This window comes from Heterocephalus glaber, unplaced genomic scaffold, assembly GCF_053883595.1.
Source record: "Heterocephalus glaber isolate CG9 unplaced genomic scaffold, H.glaber_assembly_v1.0 deba00001608, whole genome shotgun sequence".
NCBI classification, from domain to species: Eukaryota; Metazoa; Chordata; class Mammalia; order Rodentia; family Bathyergidae; genus Heterocephalus; species Heterocephalus glaber.
The window spans coordinates 20,442,490-20,459,393 of NW_028258379.1; the positions used below are offsets into that span (position 1 = coordinate 20,442,490).

General features: G+C 34.4%; 1 protein-coding gene across 14 annotated transcripts in view; it reads right to left on the reverse strand.

The window, feature by feature from the left end:
• The window catches only part of Cep128 (centrosomal protein 128), a 428,016-nt gene that overhangs the window by 176,941 nt on the left and 234,171 nt on the right, over positions 1-16,904 (reverse strand). For 3 of the 14 annotated variants that reach the window (XM_087195440.1, XM_087195439.1, XM_087195438.1), the window contains one exon: positions 1-16,904. This exon is cut by the window's right edge. The exons of the other annotated variants lie outside the window; for them this stretch is intronic. The gene's annotated coding sequence lies outside the window, so the exon portion shown is untranslated. 14 annotated transcript variants of the gene reach the window in all.

Here is a 16,904-nt window from a genome sequence, read left to right on the forward strand (position 1 = left end):
TATATAATACAGTGAAGGATTATAAGATTAAGTCTAGTGTCTTCATAAGCTATATCCATTTAAAAACCATATAATAACTTAGGAAAAAATTCGAAGTTAACAATTTAGATCTATGAATGATTCCGTGCAGTACAGTATACAAAGCAGGCCAATCTTGAAAAAATTAGCCATCTTTCTGTTTTAACATCTTCTACTTACTATTATATTAACAAAGTGGTACGGTGAACATATTGTTCCAAGCTTGTGAAATAAAGGGCTTAATGGTTTAAATTAGGTTTATTGTTTCCAACTACTGTATTTTATGCTTATGGCTGATAGAAAACAGTTTGGCAGCTACATATTCTCACTTAATTTAATCAGAAAAAGCATTTGAGGCCAACTAGCTCAGAATTTGGTGCTATGTAGTTAAAGATCCAGCAATGACTAGGCCTGGTGTGGACAGTTCATCACAAATGAACCTTTTCCCAAATATTTAAAGTACAACAGAAAAACAAACAAAAACTAAAATAAAATTTACATCACATTTTACCCTTGTGTAATAGGTAATATGTTTCCTTTCCTGTGTATGTAATCTTAAAACAATATATAAATAATCCAAATTTGCTATCAACAAATCCAACTAATGATTTATACCTTATACCTCATTAAATAAATACTAATTTGTGACTTTCTCACTTTTACTGAATTGACATTGATCATGAATGTACTTTAGAACTGAAAATCATTTCATTATATAGTGTCCTGATATACTGCACTATTAAATGAAAGATGCTAAATAAGATGAATTAGAGGGTCAGAATTTTTTAAATTCATTAAAAATAAATATCTCATGTTAAGAGCACAAATTTAGTTTAAATGTTAGCCACAGAATTTGAAAATGCAAATAAAAGAACAAACATGATCTTACTAATTATCTGTGGTAAATGGCAATATTGTTTTTTCTCTATCACAACACAGATCTACCTCAACAGTACAGTATTAAATATGCCCACAAAATTTTATATATTCAGATAGAACATATACTATGACATGTATAGTATCATCTTCACTTTGAAACCAGTATTAATCAGAAATTTTGTGCTAAAATCCACAGATCAATAAATGAAGCTCTGAGTAATTCTTAAGTTCCTGGCTTTTCCAAGGTCATTGAGAATGCATTTACTTTCTTTTCTTAAAAGGGGCAAAATTTACTTCAAAAATTACTATAAGCTGACAAAGACAAATAATATTTACAAAGAGTTAATTCTCCATTTAGTGAGAAGAAATGGTAGTGATGAGCAGACATGGAGGAAAAAAAGAATATTATGGGCAATCCCGTATCTTAGTTGAACCACAATCTTCTTCCCTCAGTGTGAGGTTAGACTTGAGAGAAAGAGCTACAGCTATAATGACAGAAACACCTACCACATCCTCATCTTACCAACAGACATCAGCAACAAGTCCCTGGATAATTAAGGCTAAAGCCTGGCAAGGAGAGAAAGGAAGGAAGACACTGGTTTGTTCTCTTACAAACATTCAAGACCCTCTAAGTTTTATAAAATTCGAACTTAAATATTTCACCAAAAAAGAAAGTCACTTATTCACTAAACCTTCATAAAAAGCTAAAGCACTCACTCCATACAACAAGAGTTGAACCAAATTACAGTTTTTGGAGGTCAAAACAGTTCCACCTAGAATCCAAGAATATTAAAAATTATGATTACTAAAGAGTTTTTAAACATGATGCATTTATTGCTAAGACATATTAGAATTTTTTAAATTTCCACACCTAGAAATATTTAAGAAAAGTTTATAACTGTCAAATTAGGACGTATCATCAAAAATTGTATATATTATCACAGGATGAAAGGCAAACTAAATACAACACAAATAAATAAGACTATCTTGCTATGGACATACACAAGGTACATGCAAACAGTCCCCAAAGATAAACTGTTATAAGTGATTATCCACTGAGAAGAGTTTGCAGACAGCAGATGAAAATTGGATTTAGGACAGGATAGTTTGTTAAAACACAAAAACTGATCAACTGACAGAAAAGATGAGGACGCAGGATCTGGCCGGATGGAAGTACTAAATGTTGTTAAACAGGACTAACAAAATAGCTAGAAAATTGGTAGAGCCAGGAGAGAAGTAAATAGAGAAGTTCAGTCATATAAAAAAATTTCAGAGTTAAATATCATAGATATTAATCATACTTGAAAACCAACTTCGATTAGTCACCTCTGTGTTTTAGACAAACTATGCCTATCAACTAAAATGAACCTATAAATTCCATTATTCAAACAATGGCTATCACATTAGATGACACCAAGGGATATGTACTCTGACTATGAAAAATATAAGCAGGTAAAATTCACATGAACATTGACATTAAGATCACAGATTTAGGAGAAAAGTCAAATGGTCAGATGAATATAGAATTTGGGGAACAGGTAAAATTGAAATCATAAAGCAATTCCTCATCTATATCTAATTAGTTATTAAGTGGTATTAATTATTCCAGACTGTACTATTCACAGTGTGATCTCAGGCAACAATAAATTTTATTCAATAAATATTTCACTGTATTTTTGGAGACTTCATATTTCTATTTATGAAAAGACATACGTGGATTAGATAATCTCTAGTGATGCTTGCAGATATGAAATGACACGAGTCTGAGTAGGCCTCCACAGTTTTTCTCTAGATCTCCACTGGATACTCTAGATTTCTACTGGATAAGGAAAGTTTGCTTTTGTGTGGCTATGAAATTCCCCTGAATCCTTTCCAGCAAGGTTTTGTATCTTTCTCCAATTAAGGAACACAATATCACACTGACCAAAGTCAGTGTTTGTCATTCCTAGTGTCCATTTGAATCACTTAGATATCTTATTAACATGCAGATTCGAATTCAGGAGACCTGGGATGCAACATGAGAGTGTACATTTCTAACAAGCTCTGTAGTAAAACATGTGCTACTGGTCCATGGACCACATTTTTGAGTAGCATAAAGTATTTCAGAGGTATCAGTGGCTTTCAAAAGGGTCTATACTAGCTGTTTAAAATCAGTAAGGCAGTTTTTGTTCAAATGGGAAGGGGAACAAAGAAGGGGGAAGGGAGAAAGGAAACAAAGGAAAAGGAAAAAAAGAAATAGAAGGAAAAGAGTGGAAACAAAGCTTTTGTAAATAAGCAGGGGAACAAAGGTTGAAGGGGGGGTAATGGGGAAAAAAGAAGAATCAAAACATATTATGTACAGGTACAAATTCTCTACAATGAATATACACATTACGTATATCAAAAGTGTACCAATAAAATTTGGGGATTGTTTTTGGTTTTTGTTGTTTTTGTTTTTGGTACCGGAAATCGAACTCAGGACCTTGTGCTTGTGAGGCAGGCGGCGGACCACTGAGCTAAATTCCCGGCCCCCAATAAAATTAGTTTTAAAAAATAAAATCAGAAGGCAATAATTTGAAAGTATGATCACAGTCTACATGAAATCTAGAACATATTTACCAGTTTCAACATGTTTTCAAGTCTCCTGTAACAAAGATGTGATTTCCTTTCTGCTGCCAATATTTCAATTTCTGGCCATAATTTAAGAATATCAATTAGAAAGGAAATCACATCAACATGCCATTTGTAGAGAGCTCAGAGAATACATATAGATTCTAAGTAGATATTTTTGTAGTTTATTCTTTGATGCTACAACAATATCAGAGATTAGGTTAATTATAAACAACAGGTTTATTTGATTCAAGGTTCTGGAGGCTGGGAAGTCCAAGATCAAAAGGCTACATTTGGTAAGGGTCTTCTCACTGCATGCTTTCTTATGCATCATAACAGAGCAGAAGAAAACACTTTATGAGAAAGCACAAAGGAAGGAAGAACAAAAGGGGTTCAATTTCCCTTCCTTCTTAACTAACCCATTCCAACAATACTGGTATTGTTCCAATCACGAGGACAGGGTCCTTGTGACCTAACCATCTCCCAAAGGTCCTGCCTTCTCTATGCCATCACAATGAATTTTTAAGAAAACATTCAAACCATAACAACTATGTTCTATTTCAGAAGCAATAGTATTAATATTTGAGATTCATTTCCCCAAAATTGACTGTATCCCTACCTAATACATAAAATACTGTTTCAAACTGCACTTGGAATTTAATTTTCCTACTTGAAATGTATTTTTCATCATTAAAAATAAATTGGCAGGCTGGGGATTTAGCTCAGTGGTGCCACGGCCTGCCTTGCAAGCACAAGGTTCTGAGTTCGATCCGCAGGGCCAAAAACATAAAATAAAATAAAATAAATTGGCATTATTCTTTCTGCTTGAAAAACAGTAAGTCATCAACTATTTAACATGTTTTACAATGCAAGGATTAGAGACCACACTTATTTATTTAATAAAAAAGAAAAAATTATATAATACCAAGTTATAAAATCTAAATTTCAGTATATGGCAGAAGGAATTCTATACCTACTAATATTTTCAGTCAGTTTGAGATTTAGAGTATAATTATTCAAAAATGGTGTTGTCTCTAGGCTACATCACAATTTGTAATAAAACTAAAAATTTTTTTTGCCTTGACAAAACAGATAAATATCTTAAAAACCCACTGATAATTTTTTTAAATGCTACAATTAAATTAAAACTCATTTTCAGCTTATCTTATATGTTAGTGCTTTAAAGGGTATGTTTCAAATGATGAGCAAGGATATATACCAAGGATTTCTGTATCTTCTCCGACAACTGGTTTTCTCTTGATAAATATCTTCTTTGCAAACTTTAATTTCTCATTAAAACAGGGAATTTCTCTTGATAATTTCTGGATATTGACCACTAAAATAAAAACTGTCTGATGTATAACCTATTAAGCTAATCACATTATTAACAGTGTATGAATGGGCAGGGGAGCCATGGAAAGAAAGAAGAGAGACTTATAAAGGTAAAACCTAGAAGAGAAAAGGAAGAAGAAAACTTGTTGGAGGGATTGTGCGTGTACCTATAAGTGAGAGGATTCTCATAGTAGAAAAATATGAAATGAAAGGAATGGAAAATGTTCAAAAATACATCCTCATATGAAGGCTTGGGAAACACTGGATCAAATTTTTCTTCATTGTTTTAGAGAGAGGCTGGGAGCTAGGCAATGCTTCAGAGCTTCGAGGAATAAGCAGTTCATGATCAGCTGAAGATAGCATTTGAGGAAAAAAAGGATTTCTAAAAGGTCCAGACAAGAAAGCACAAGGTGTGTTCAAATAATATCAAATAGTTTAATATTGAGGGCAAGGTGCATGGGAAGGTAGCTATCTTAGTTACTTTTCTCATTGCTGAGACAAAATACCTGACACCCAAAGTTAAAGTAGGGAAGGTTTTTTTAGCTCACAGTTCATAGAGCTTTCAGTTCATAGTTGTCTGGCTCCAAGACAGAGTGGCATTCCAGAGGAGAAACAGTTCAAGGCAGGCAGAAGGCAACAAAGCACCAAACTAGTGAAGAAGCAGCAAGGGACCACAGCAGCCCTCTTTCTGTCCCTTATATTTCTACCTAGGCTCTCCACCCTTAGGGCAGGTAGCACTCACACCCAGGGAGGGCCTTCCCGTTATCCACTTCCAAAACTATGCCAAGCCAATCAGTGGACTAATTTAGTAGTCACACACCCTTGATCCCAGCATCACAAACTCTAGATCCATCCAAATCTGAAGAGCCCCGCCTATGTGGGGGGACATCTAGAGACAAGACATAACAGTAACAGCATCAAGAGACTTTCAAGGGTCTATAGAAGACCCTGATGTCCATACAATGTATCCCTTGTGCATCAGATTTCTTTATGGACCAAACATTCTTGCATCAAAGAGTATATACTTGACAATGGAAACACTGGAAACAGGGAATGTGCCATGCATTAAAAATATAAAATCTGAACTATATTTCAGTAGTAACCAGGAAAAGAAAGAAAAAGTTATTGAAGATCTGTGGAATTGCAATATTTTCAAGCTATAAAAAAGATGAATCAGGATCACTTGGTGATTTATTGACTGTGATGGCAGGGTGTTGGAAGGAGATTGGAAAGACCTGGAGGTTTGCAGACTGAATGGATGGGTAGAGAGGGAATGAAAACAACTCGTATGCAAAAGAAATAATAGCTTAAGACTCAAACTCAAAGCATTTCCTTTACTTACAGGACATCCAAGCAAACGTGCACTTGAGAGACAGTAAATACACAAGTCTGAGGAGGGCTTTTTGGCTAGAGAACTTGAGCACACTTATACCACGATAGTCTAGAAGATGGGTGGCAATGCACCTAAAGCAAAAAGAGTGATGTCAGAGTTCAAGAAGAAAGCAGCCGTTAATACCAAGTGTTCCAGAGAGAAAAAATAACAAGCAGACACAAAGTGGCTTTGTATTTGACAATGAGGATATCATAAAAGCAGAAAAATGAGAAATCAGATTTCAGTAGGTTAAAAAATGGAGTGTATGGTTCTTTGGAGACCTTTAGAGAAAAAAACCAAAAACAAACAGAAAAATAGTGCCAAAGTGGAATAAATACAAAATTCAGAAAGGACCATTTGCATTTGTTTGTTTGGAAGTACCTAATTCAAGCATATTCATATACCCAAGGAAACAGACATGTGTCAGAACATGAGTGTGAGGAAGCACAAAGATGATAATGCAAAGATCAAGCTTCTAGGGGTGGGAGATGCTGCTTGCGAGCCAGGATGGGAGATCAGTCTTCCACATAACCCTCTCAGCAGACTGGGTATACCTTCCAGATTCAACCTAAATCTTTCCCTTTGATGTTACCAAGTTTCTTTAAATTAAAGTCATATGAAACCAATAAATGCTAGTAACTGAAATTTCAGAAATAAGAAACTTTTCTAAACATTAAAAGTACGGAATTTTGTAAATCAATTTGACCTCTCAGAGATGCGAGGCTTCCTTCTCCTATTTTAGCTTTACTATAAAACATATCTTATTGATGAACCAGAAGTGTAATGGTTGTTCTCCTTACACAATAAAAAGAATTTAGAGGTAATAACGAGTAGGTAATGGATTTTCTATTTTCACAGCATAATTATATATCACAAAATGTATCTAACAGTCATTCAATTGAATGCCTCAATCTTTTGAAATATCTGAGATTAAAGATTCTTAATGAAATACTTTTAAAATTGCCTATTTTTCACTCACAAAACTGATTAAAATGGCACCTCAGAAGCCTTATTTAATTAACTTTATTCTTAAAAAAAGAATGCATAGTCAATTTCTTTATTGCATTTTGTTTTTAATAACTCAGAAACTGCTGAATAGAAAACAGGCTAACAATTTTAAATAGAAATAGAGAAGAAGTTACACTGTAACATCTGTTCCATCCACTTGCCTCAGAATGTGAAGATATGTCAAATTAGATTTTGTAAGTGCTCTGCTGTATTTTATTTAACCAGAAGTTTTACGAAGATTACAAGAAGATTCAATGAACAAAGGGTTGGTAGAAGTTGGAAATCAAACACTTCAGTATTTCAGAAGCAAGCATAATGGCTTTGAACTTCAACATGTGAATGTGTAATTACCTACCTACATATATATCTACATATTAAACTGCTTCACAAGAAATTTAAGCACTAATAATTCTTCTAGGAATTTTTTGACACTTTTATTCAAGTATGGCTATAAAAATATAAAATATTCAATGGCTCTTAGTGAATGATAACGATTTTCCATCTTCAGAATGGTGACTTTCTATAAAATTTATCATAAATTTTCTACTACACATCTGAGAATATTTACAAAAGATTTTCCAAAGAATACTTTATTTAAGTTATTTTGCTGCTGTTATTGTGGTACATCTTCTTTTAAATAAACTTTTAGTCTTGAACATTCTGTACTACTCTTGACAATTAAAGGATGAATACTTGGAAAACACTGACATAATTACTCAAACATATCAGGTAGAGGACCTAAACAAATAACATGAAGTATTACACTGTGTGTTCTCAAATAGGGGAAACCTACCATGTGCCCAGCAATATTCTTTAAATCAATACTGAATATAACACCACAACATAGTGTTCTGGTCAATCTTGACTTGTCAACTTCACTAGATTACAAGCCTCCTGGAGTGGTGACTGGAATATAAGGGCACTAAGCTCATCAACAGTTTAATCCCTTGATCAGTTCAGAGCTGAACAGGCTAGCAAGAGGTAGGTTGTAGCTGAGAAAAGTGAGTTGTGGGGGGCATGACCATGGGGACTACATAAGGCTGCTTATCCCTTCCTCTCTTGTGCTCTTCTGCTCTCTGCTTTCCAGCTTCCAGGAGTTGAGCTGTTTTCTTCTGCCACACCCTACTACCATGATGTCTCTGCCGTGAAGTCAGCAGACTATGGACTGAAACCTCTGTAATCCTGAGCCAAAATCAATCTATCCTCCTTTAAATTTTGAGTATCAAATATTTTGTCCAGTGATGGAAAAGTGACTACTACATGTGGGCAAGTATGTCCCTTTTGGAGACGCAGAAGCTCAAAGAGGTGATTTTACCCTGTAGCAGCAGAAGGCAGAGATAAATATCAGTCCTTGATTTTTGAACTCAAAACTCTATGAAAACTGACAATGTATGCATGCTAATTACAGTATTCACTATTTTATCCCACACATTTCAAAACTTATGAGAGTCATTTGAATACAGCCTTATTTCCCTACCATTTGCCATAGAGGATATGAAAAATTTATAAGTGTGATTTCTAAGATTAGTAGTGATAGCCACATATTACCCAAACTACATTATAAAAACTAGTCAATATATTAAAGCATCAATGACATTAAAGAGAACTACTGTATAATTCTTCATATTGTCTTTTGTAAAAATAAAATTTTATTAAAATAAACTGAAATCAAAATGCCATATCATTCTCCTTCTGGGTTACTGAAGTGGCAATAAAAATGAATATCCTAAAATCAATGGCCAAATGAAAGGAATGTGATAACTACCACTAAAAAGTTCTAAAAGTTGGGTGTGGAGTCTTGGAAAGAGAATAAGAGGAAGAGATACAATGTCATGCTTCCATTTGTGAACATGGAACCAAAGAGACCTGATAATCAAAAGCAAAAGGGCAGATTACTTTCACCTGTCAGACACACAGTGCACATTCAGCACACTGCCTTGGGCTAATATCAGCCCCTGGGGCAAATTTAATCCACAATCAATGGTAATAAAGAATCTCAACACTTCTAACTGCACAATGCTGATGAGATAGTCCAAGAGTGCTTTGGCCCCATCTAAAATATCCCCATTCCTATGCAAATGAAAAGCAGCATCTCTCATCACCATGCATGGACTGAAGAGGCAGTCATTAAATCTCCTATCCTAGATGTGTTTACATCTCACATTTAAACCACTGTTCAATGTCTTCATGCCATTTTTTAAAGTTGTTGCTGAAGGAGTTTATTCTTTGCCCCTCTTATGAGACACAATGACTACAAAGGTAGGTGAATACAGTCACTCCTATTTCTTAAAGTATTTCAACACTTTTCTTATAATATGCCCCAAATTATTAACAGTATAGCTTCTTTTAGAATATGCCACCATTTATCACAGATTTGCGTTAACCAGAAAATTATTAGAACTGCACTGAACAGATTAGCGGATAGCATGCTAAAACAATAATGTATTCATTTGTCAGATTCAACATGATCAGATTCAAATACATATTCCTACCTCATCAGTTCAGATGTCTGTAAATCTACAAATTCCCTGATTGCCATCTTAAGGAAAATTTCTGCACATTACTTGTAGGGTAAACATTCTTCACCAAGTCTGGTCTTTCTAATATTCTTCCAGAAGTACTAAAATGTAACTATAATTAAAGTGCTACAAGAATGGGAGCAGGTCAAGCAGAGTGCTTACACCTGCAGGGTTTCTTCTCTAGGGAACGAAGTGATCATATTTTCAACGAAAGAACTAGCAATATTTGCTACTATGGGGATGGGTAACATGCTTCTAAGAACAAGGAAAAGAATAATCCAGGTGGGAAGGACGAAAGTGGGATTTAGTTCTACTCAAATCATCACACACATTCCTCTAGTTCAGTACCCTATTACCTGTAAAATGGCCAATGTAAAGTTTAATCTGAATAATGGTGTATACCTCAGTGAACATGGGATCAAATTCTCTGAGTTTGATTTTTTGACCCATTGCTCAAGTTTATGCTGCAGGAAGAGTACATTTCATGTACCACCCCAACATCATGATGAAACCCATACCGGAAGAAGCTACTGGCCAGTTGGGCTTAAGTCACTTATCTGGCAGGAAAGACTTCTGGTTTCTGCAGCTGTCCGATCAGTAGCACAGACTAACAAGAAAGATGGCATTACAGTGGATAATTATCCATAGAGGAAGACAGCTAAATAAGAACCATCAAGGATAAACAGAAAAATGATACATGCATTGAAATACCAAAATAACCACATCACACAGTCATGGAATATTATATGTTAGCTTCATCTTCCCTTTATTGATTGACTTAAAGAAATAAAAACATGCTATTTCATAGAACATATACTCTGGTTAAACATTTTTAAATTAGTGGTTTTTTTCTTTGATCTTTTGGAGTATACTGAGTTTGTCCTAGTCATTTCAACATTTATCTGAATGGAGGTTACAATCAGAAATTAAGAGTTTTGTTTTGGATTAGTAATATAAGATTTTAAGATATAAGGAGTTCAAAGAGAAAGAACAAAGTAATATTCAGCTTCTGGCATGCAAAACAGTATTATGGAGCAAGACATGCTATCAATTTGAGAAAAATGCTTTTTTTAATACTTTATTTTAGCAAATTAATGGACTTCCTTGTTTAGCTGACTATAATGGAGCTATAATATAAGGAATAGCTACAGCTATAAAATAAAGAATATCTAAACAGCTACACTGTAATATAATGAATATCGAAACAGGAATAGGATATGACATTGGAGAGAGTCATGTCTCAAGAGGGTGGGAAGAGAGAGGAAACAAAACAAAACTGTGTCACATGGGAATCGATTCTTCCTTCTCTGTACTCTCCTAGACAGGAAGGTCATTAGATTAGCAAGGGTAACACTAAGAGCAGAGCAGGGCTCTAAGTTCTTATTCCTTGTTCTGAAAGAGGCTGCCTCTCAATCTGTCTCAAAGGACACAGCCAGGTCACTCTGAGGAGAACAGGAAGGGAGAGGACCAAAGTTTGACCGGGTTGGCCTTTGGTACTGCTGTAGTCTAAGAGGAAAGCAGACGCAGCTCAGAGTCTGCCTGGAACACCTACCTGAAGGGTGGCCTTGGCTGTTTGGGAGGTTGCAGAACAGACTGGAATCAATTCCTGGATGCATATGGATATCTTAGAGAAGTTAAGGGCAGCAGTGGGACAGGAGGGAAGACTGGGTCAGCCAGTGCTACAGGACAGCATGGTCCAGATAAAAGCAAGTAAATGCCACCTTACACTAGCTGATTCTAGCCAAGAAAATCCACCACCATGGAAGGCAACAACCAACTCAATGAAGAACTTCACTCTGGAGAGGAGCCAGAGGACCCAGCTCTTCTCCTCTGTCTCAGAACTGTCCTCTCCCTAAATTTCCAGGAGGCCCAGGATAGACTTAAAATGAATGTTTTAAATTTAAACAAGACCCACCATTTAGCTGACTTTTTCCTGCTAACCTTCTTTCCTGTCCACCAGTCTTCCCACCTCAGACATGGGAATTCCTTTGTTTTGATTCTTCAGACCAAAAGCTTTGCCATCAGCCATGAGCCTTCCTTTCTCATAAGTCCCAAAACCTCACACACTTCCCATTGCTCCCTCCACTCCTTTCTCCCTTCCTTCTTGTTCCTCAAACATGCTGGACACAGCACTGCTGCGGAACCTTTGCACTGATACTTTGTGCTGGTTGCTAGAATGCTGTCCTGCAGATGTTACATGCAAACTGTTCTCTCCTTCTTGTTCCACTGGTTACTTCTTCAATGAAGACCACTCTGCCTTCACTAGCACTGCTCAGCTCCCAAATGCTCTTTCACTGCCCCCCATGGGCATTATTGTCTTCTATAATATTTCATAATTTACTGTTTGTTTTTATCTGTTTATTTCCTGCCAACAGAATGTAATCAACACAACTGCAGGGCTCTTTGTATATTTCATTCACTATTACATTTTTTGTTGCAAAAACAGCCTAGAAGAATAGTAGGCACTAAACAAGGAATGATTAACCAAGGCTTCAAGATAGAAGAGGAAAATCAGATGAGTTACAGACCAAATTAAGGAAATATTTTTCATATATAATCATTTGTCCCTGACATGACATGTATTCAAGTACGATTTATGTTTTCACCCTTCCTCATCCTCCAGTCCAGCCTCTGCACCTTGTGATGTCTACGGAGAATCAAACCAAAACCATGAGGTTTATATAAAAGCAGCAGGTAATGTTTATAGAATACTTTCTACCTACTGTTCAAGCGCTTAGCATATATCACTAAATGTGATACTTCAGACTTACCAGGTAAATAGAGCAGTATTATGAACCCCACTGAACAAACGAGGTAACTAAGGCACAAAGTCACAGAAAATGCTTCCTGAGGCCACGATGTATCAGAACCAGGATTCAAACCTAGGCAGCAAGACTTTAAAGGCCCTGCTCTTAACTTGATCTTGGGCTTTTGTATCTCCAGGAGTTGATAGACACCTTGAAGCTAGAGCCAGCTAATTCGGTGCATTCTGTGGGATTAAGAGCTATTTCTTTAACATGCAAGCAAAAAAATTTATTTTTTTAAAAGAGGTACAGAAATATAAATACATAAAGTAAAATGTTGAATAAAACACTTAAAAATTAGCAAAGTTTTTCAAAGCATATAAATAACACCATTAAAAATGGATGCTACACACCCAATGTGTCTAAAAGCATACCTTGATTTAGTGTAATTGTCTTATATGTTTCATATGTTTCCTGGCCTGTTAGATTGGCTGTTAATCTGTGACAATTAACTTCACATGGACTTATAAAATAAATAAATGACTCTGATGCTGGTAAAAAAAATAAAATGAAAATTTTAAAAGGGGAGAGAAGAGGAAATAAAAGAATTGAGATGTTCTATGTGCATGTATCAATTCCTCACATTGAATGCAATAAGTATGTACTGAAAACATGTACTAAAAAATTGATTAATTAAATATATCAGTAAAAAAATGTATTCTACAGAAGAGTACTTATTTTTGCTATTTTTATGTTAACTTTGGAGAGAATGGAACCAATGGAAGAGGAGGCGTTCCTAAAACAGAGAGTAACAGCATACAGATTGAGGCCCTACATCCATTGTTTCAGTTTTAAAACAGCAGAACTTTTAGGGAGAAAAGAAATTACTAAACCTTTCTCAGTGCTTTCCTTCATTTGTATTAAAGATGATGAAAGAGACCGTCCCCAGCTCTAAAAACTGAGGTGGTCTCTAAGTTCAAATTAAATTTTACATAGAAGTTCTACAGCATCTTCCAAGAGACTGAATTTGCTTTACTATTCCATCCAGCTAAAAAGCATTCAGTTATTTAAGACTTTAAGCATAATCTGTATTTTCATGGCACAATAAACAACCTTTGCTAAGAAGTATCAGTTTTTAAGAACTCATTTATTAGGGCATATTGAAATTTAAAACTTTAAAAGAACAAATACTAAAAGCAAGAAATTAGAAAAGAAAATGTGTTCATTATTTTAATTGGGTTTGATATCTGATTTTCCTATAGCAATAATTTCTAATTCAAAAATATTAAAAATCAATGTCATGCAACTTTAGCTTGTTCTCATGAGATAATTACAGACTCACATGCAGTTGTACAGAACAAAGAAAAATTGCTTATGTCCTTTTCCAGTTTCACACAATGGTACTGTTTTACATAACTGCCACTATCAAAACTAGGAAAATGACACCGACATAATTCAACAAGCTTATTCCAACTGCACCAGTCTTTCTCTGTACAACTCTGTACATAAGTCTAGTTTCACTAGTTTTATCATTGTTTTCATATGTGCTGATTCCTATGAACACCAACACTATCAAACAGTAGTTCCAACACAAGGATCCTCCATCTGACTACAGCCAATCCCCTCCCTATTTTCTTTTAAAATACAAGAAAATTAAGTTAGGAGTAGCATGGTAATTTAGATTCAACCCACAAAATGGTTATTGATAAAACTTTAAACTACTAGAATTAACAAACTATTTAGATTACCAAGAAAGATGTATATGTAATAGGAAAAACACACTAAAAATAACATCTTTATTTGTTCTTCACCACACAATTAAATTTAGAATATCAGTATCTCTGGGAAATCATTTTAACATATAGGCTTAGAGCATTAGAAGATTTGACTGAGATTACACTGGGATTTAAGCAGCCAATACTCAATTGGAAGGCAAAGAATCCTATAAACTTTCCAGCCAAGAAGCTAGCATTTGAGTAAAAAAAAATATTACAAATAAATTTCCTTAGAAGAAAAACGTAACATATTCTAAATAAAAAGTGGGATTTAGATATTTGAAAATAATTTACAAGTATAAAAATTTATAAGCATAAAAATTTATAAGTATAGAATAAGTACAATGTTAGAGATAAAGCATGTGCTTTCATACTATGCATGAATATATGAATAATATAAAAGCATCATATGAGTGAAGATTGCATACATGTTAGAATCACATCTGTCCTTTAACAGATAGAGGCAAAGAACTATTCACAATGGTATCCAGAACTATTCCTCATTACCTTAAAAAAAAAAAAAAAAGAAAGAAAATTTTAGGCCTAAGAATTATGCTTGCAAAGTGTAAATGTATGTAAACTACAATTTTCTATAAAACTAAAACAGCTTATATTCATTTAGGACAAAATTTTCCCTGACTGTCTCTCCTTCCATCATTCCTTTCTTCTTCTTCATTGCCTTCATCCTTACTTCTCCCTTCCCCTTTGTTCTCCCTTACTTTTTTTTATTTTATTTTTAAAAATTTTTGAAATGGAAACTTTCAAACTGATTCAAAGGGAGAGAAAGATAAGTATACTAAACTTATATACATATAACTCTGCTTAAGAAATCACCAATGCATGACTACTCTTTTTCACCTATACCCAAAACCACTTACAATCCCACTACAGCTTTTCTGAAGTGAATATTAGAGCATATCAAGTCTTCTATAAAGTTTTCAGTATGTATTTCTAAAACAAATGATTCTAATCTTGAAACCATAACTTCAACAATTTTATCACACCTAAAAATAAATAATTCTTCAATAGTATATCATTAAATAGTCAGTGTTCATATTTCCCATATTTTTTGGTGAGGTTTATTTACATTGAGATCATACAATGGAATTTCATGCAATGCACTGGCTGACACGTCTGTTAAGTCTGTTCTAATTAACACATTCTCTTGCTAGCTGCTCATTCCATTTGCAATTTTTTTAGTGGAAGAAAACAGATCTTGTGGCATGTAAACTTTCTCCACATTCTAAATAATGTTGAAATAACCCATTTATATACATATATATGTACAGATATATACATATGTACATGTACATTTGTATATATACATATGTATATGATACATATACATGTATATGAACGTGTGTGTATGTATACGTGTACATATGTGTGTACATACATACGTGTGTATATGAATGTACATATATATTATATATATAGTTTGTGAGATCTAAAACCTTCATCAGATAAAAGCTCAACAAGGTATATATGGTTGAGAGAATGTGGAGAAGACTACCTCATCAAGAATGCGAAGGTTTTAAAAACATCTAAAACTCTTCACAACATTTCCCCCATATGGGAGAAAATTGAGGGGGACATGAAGGAAGGTCAATTCTTGTCAATCAAATATAGATAGGCTTGTAACTAGTTTATAACTAAGATAATCCAAGAGGAGTGATACTTTGTAATTTCCGATGCTTGGTTGGAAAAGCCAATGAAGATTTGTCCTGTGTCCTGGGGCTGCCATATTGTGAGGAAATGGTGTTATTCAATTTTATGCAGTGCTAGGCTACAGGTCATGCTAATTCACACTGCAGAAAGGTAAGTGTTTTCAGACAATTCTATTCCCCATGTATAGTGTCAGTTCCAGCTTTACAGGCTTCTACACTTAAGTTTTATGATAAATTTTTGTAACAACAGTGACAGGTTTGAGGGGCATAACGCTAGCACGATGAGTTCTATGTCATATGGATGCTACTTTTTGGTTATGAGCCACTGTTGACCATCACTAAATTAACAAATGAGGAGTAAAATAATGATGCCATATTTCTATCATCAATTCTTCATATATTTGCTGGAATACTTCAAAGAAAAGAAACTTTTGCTCATCGACCATTTGGTTGCTACGAAGAACAGATCACATTGGAAAAACAGGACAAATGCTTCATTTTTTACCTTTAAACTACTAGTTTTTAAAATGAATTTTTTCCACACCATCTTTGAAAGTTAATTATGAGATTTTATAAAAAGATCACTGGAAACTTTGAGGAACCAGGAACAACAGCAAAGTGTGCTGCTCTTCATATGATAAAAGGGCTACACATTGAATATCAACACAATTTGAAAGGTGAAAATGAACAACCAAAAAAAATGCTGATATGACAAGGGAAAAGCTAAAATCTCACAAACAGGGATAGAAAAATAATATTACCAAACTTGTACATGAAATGAAAATCAAAGAGGAAGAACATAAGATAGAAATAACCAAACTTTATCAAGATATGCAGAAAAAAGTTGCATTAAATGAAGAAAAGCATAAAGATCTAATAAGAAAAAGGAAATGGAAATCTCCTTTCAGAGTTAATGCAATCTCAGAGTTAAATAACTCAAGAAAAAGAAAAACAAAATGAAATAATCAAACTACAGCTGGAGTTTGATGCCAAACTAGCAA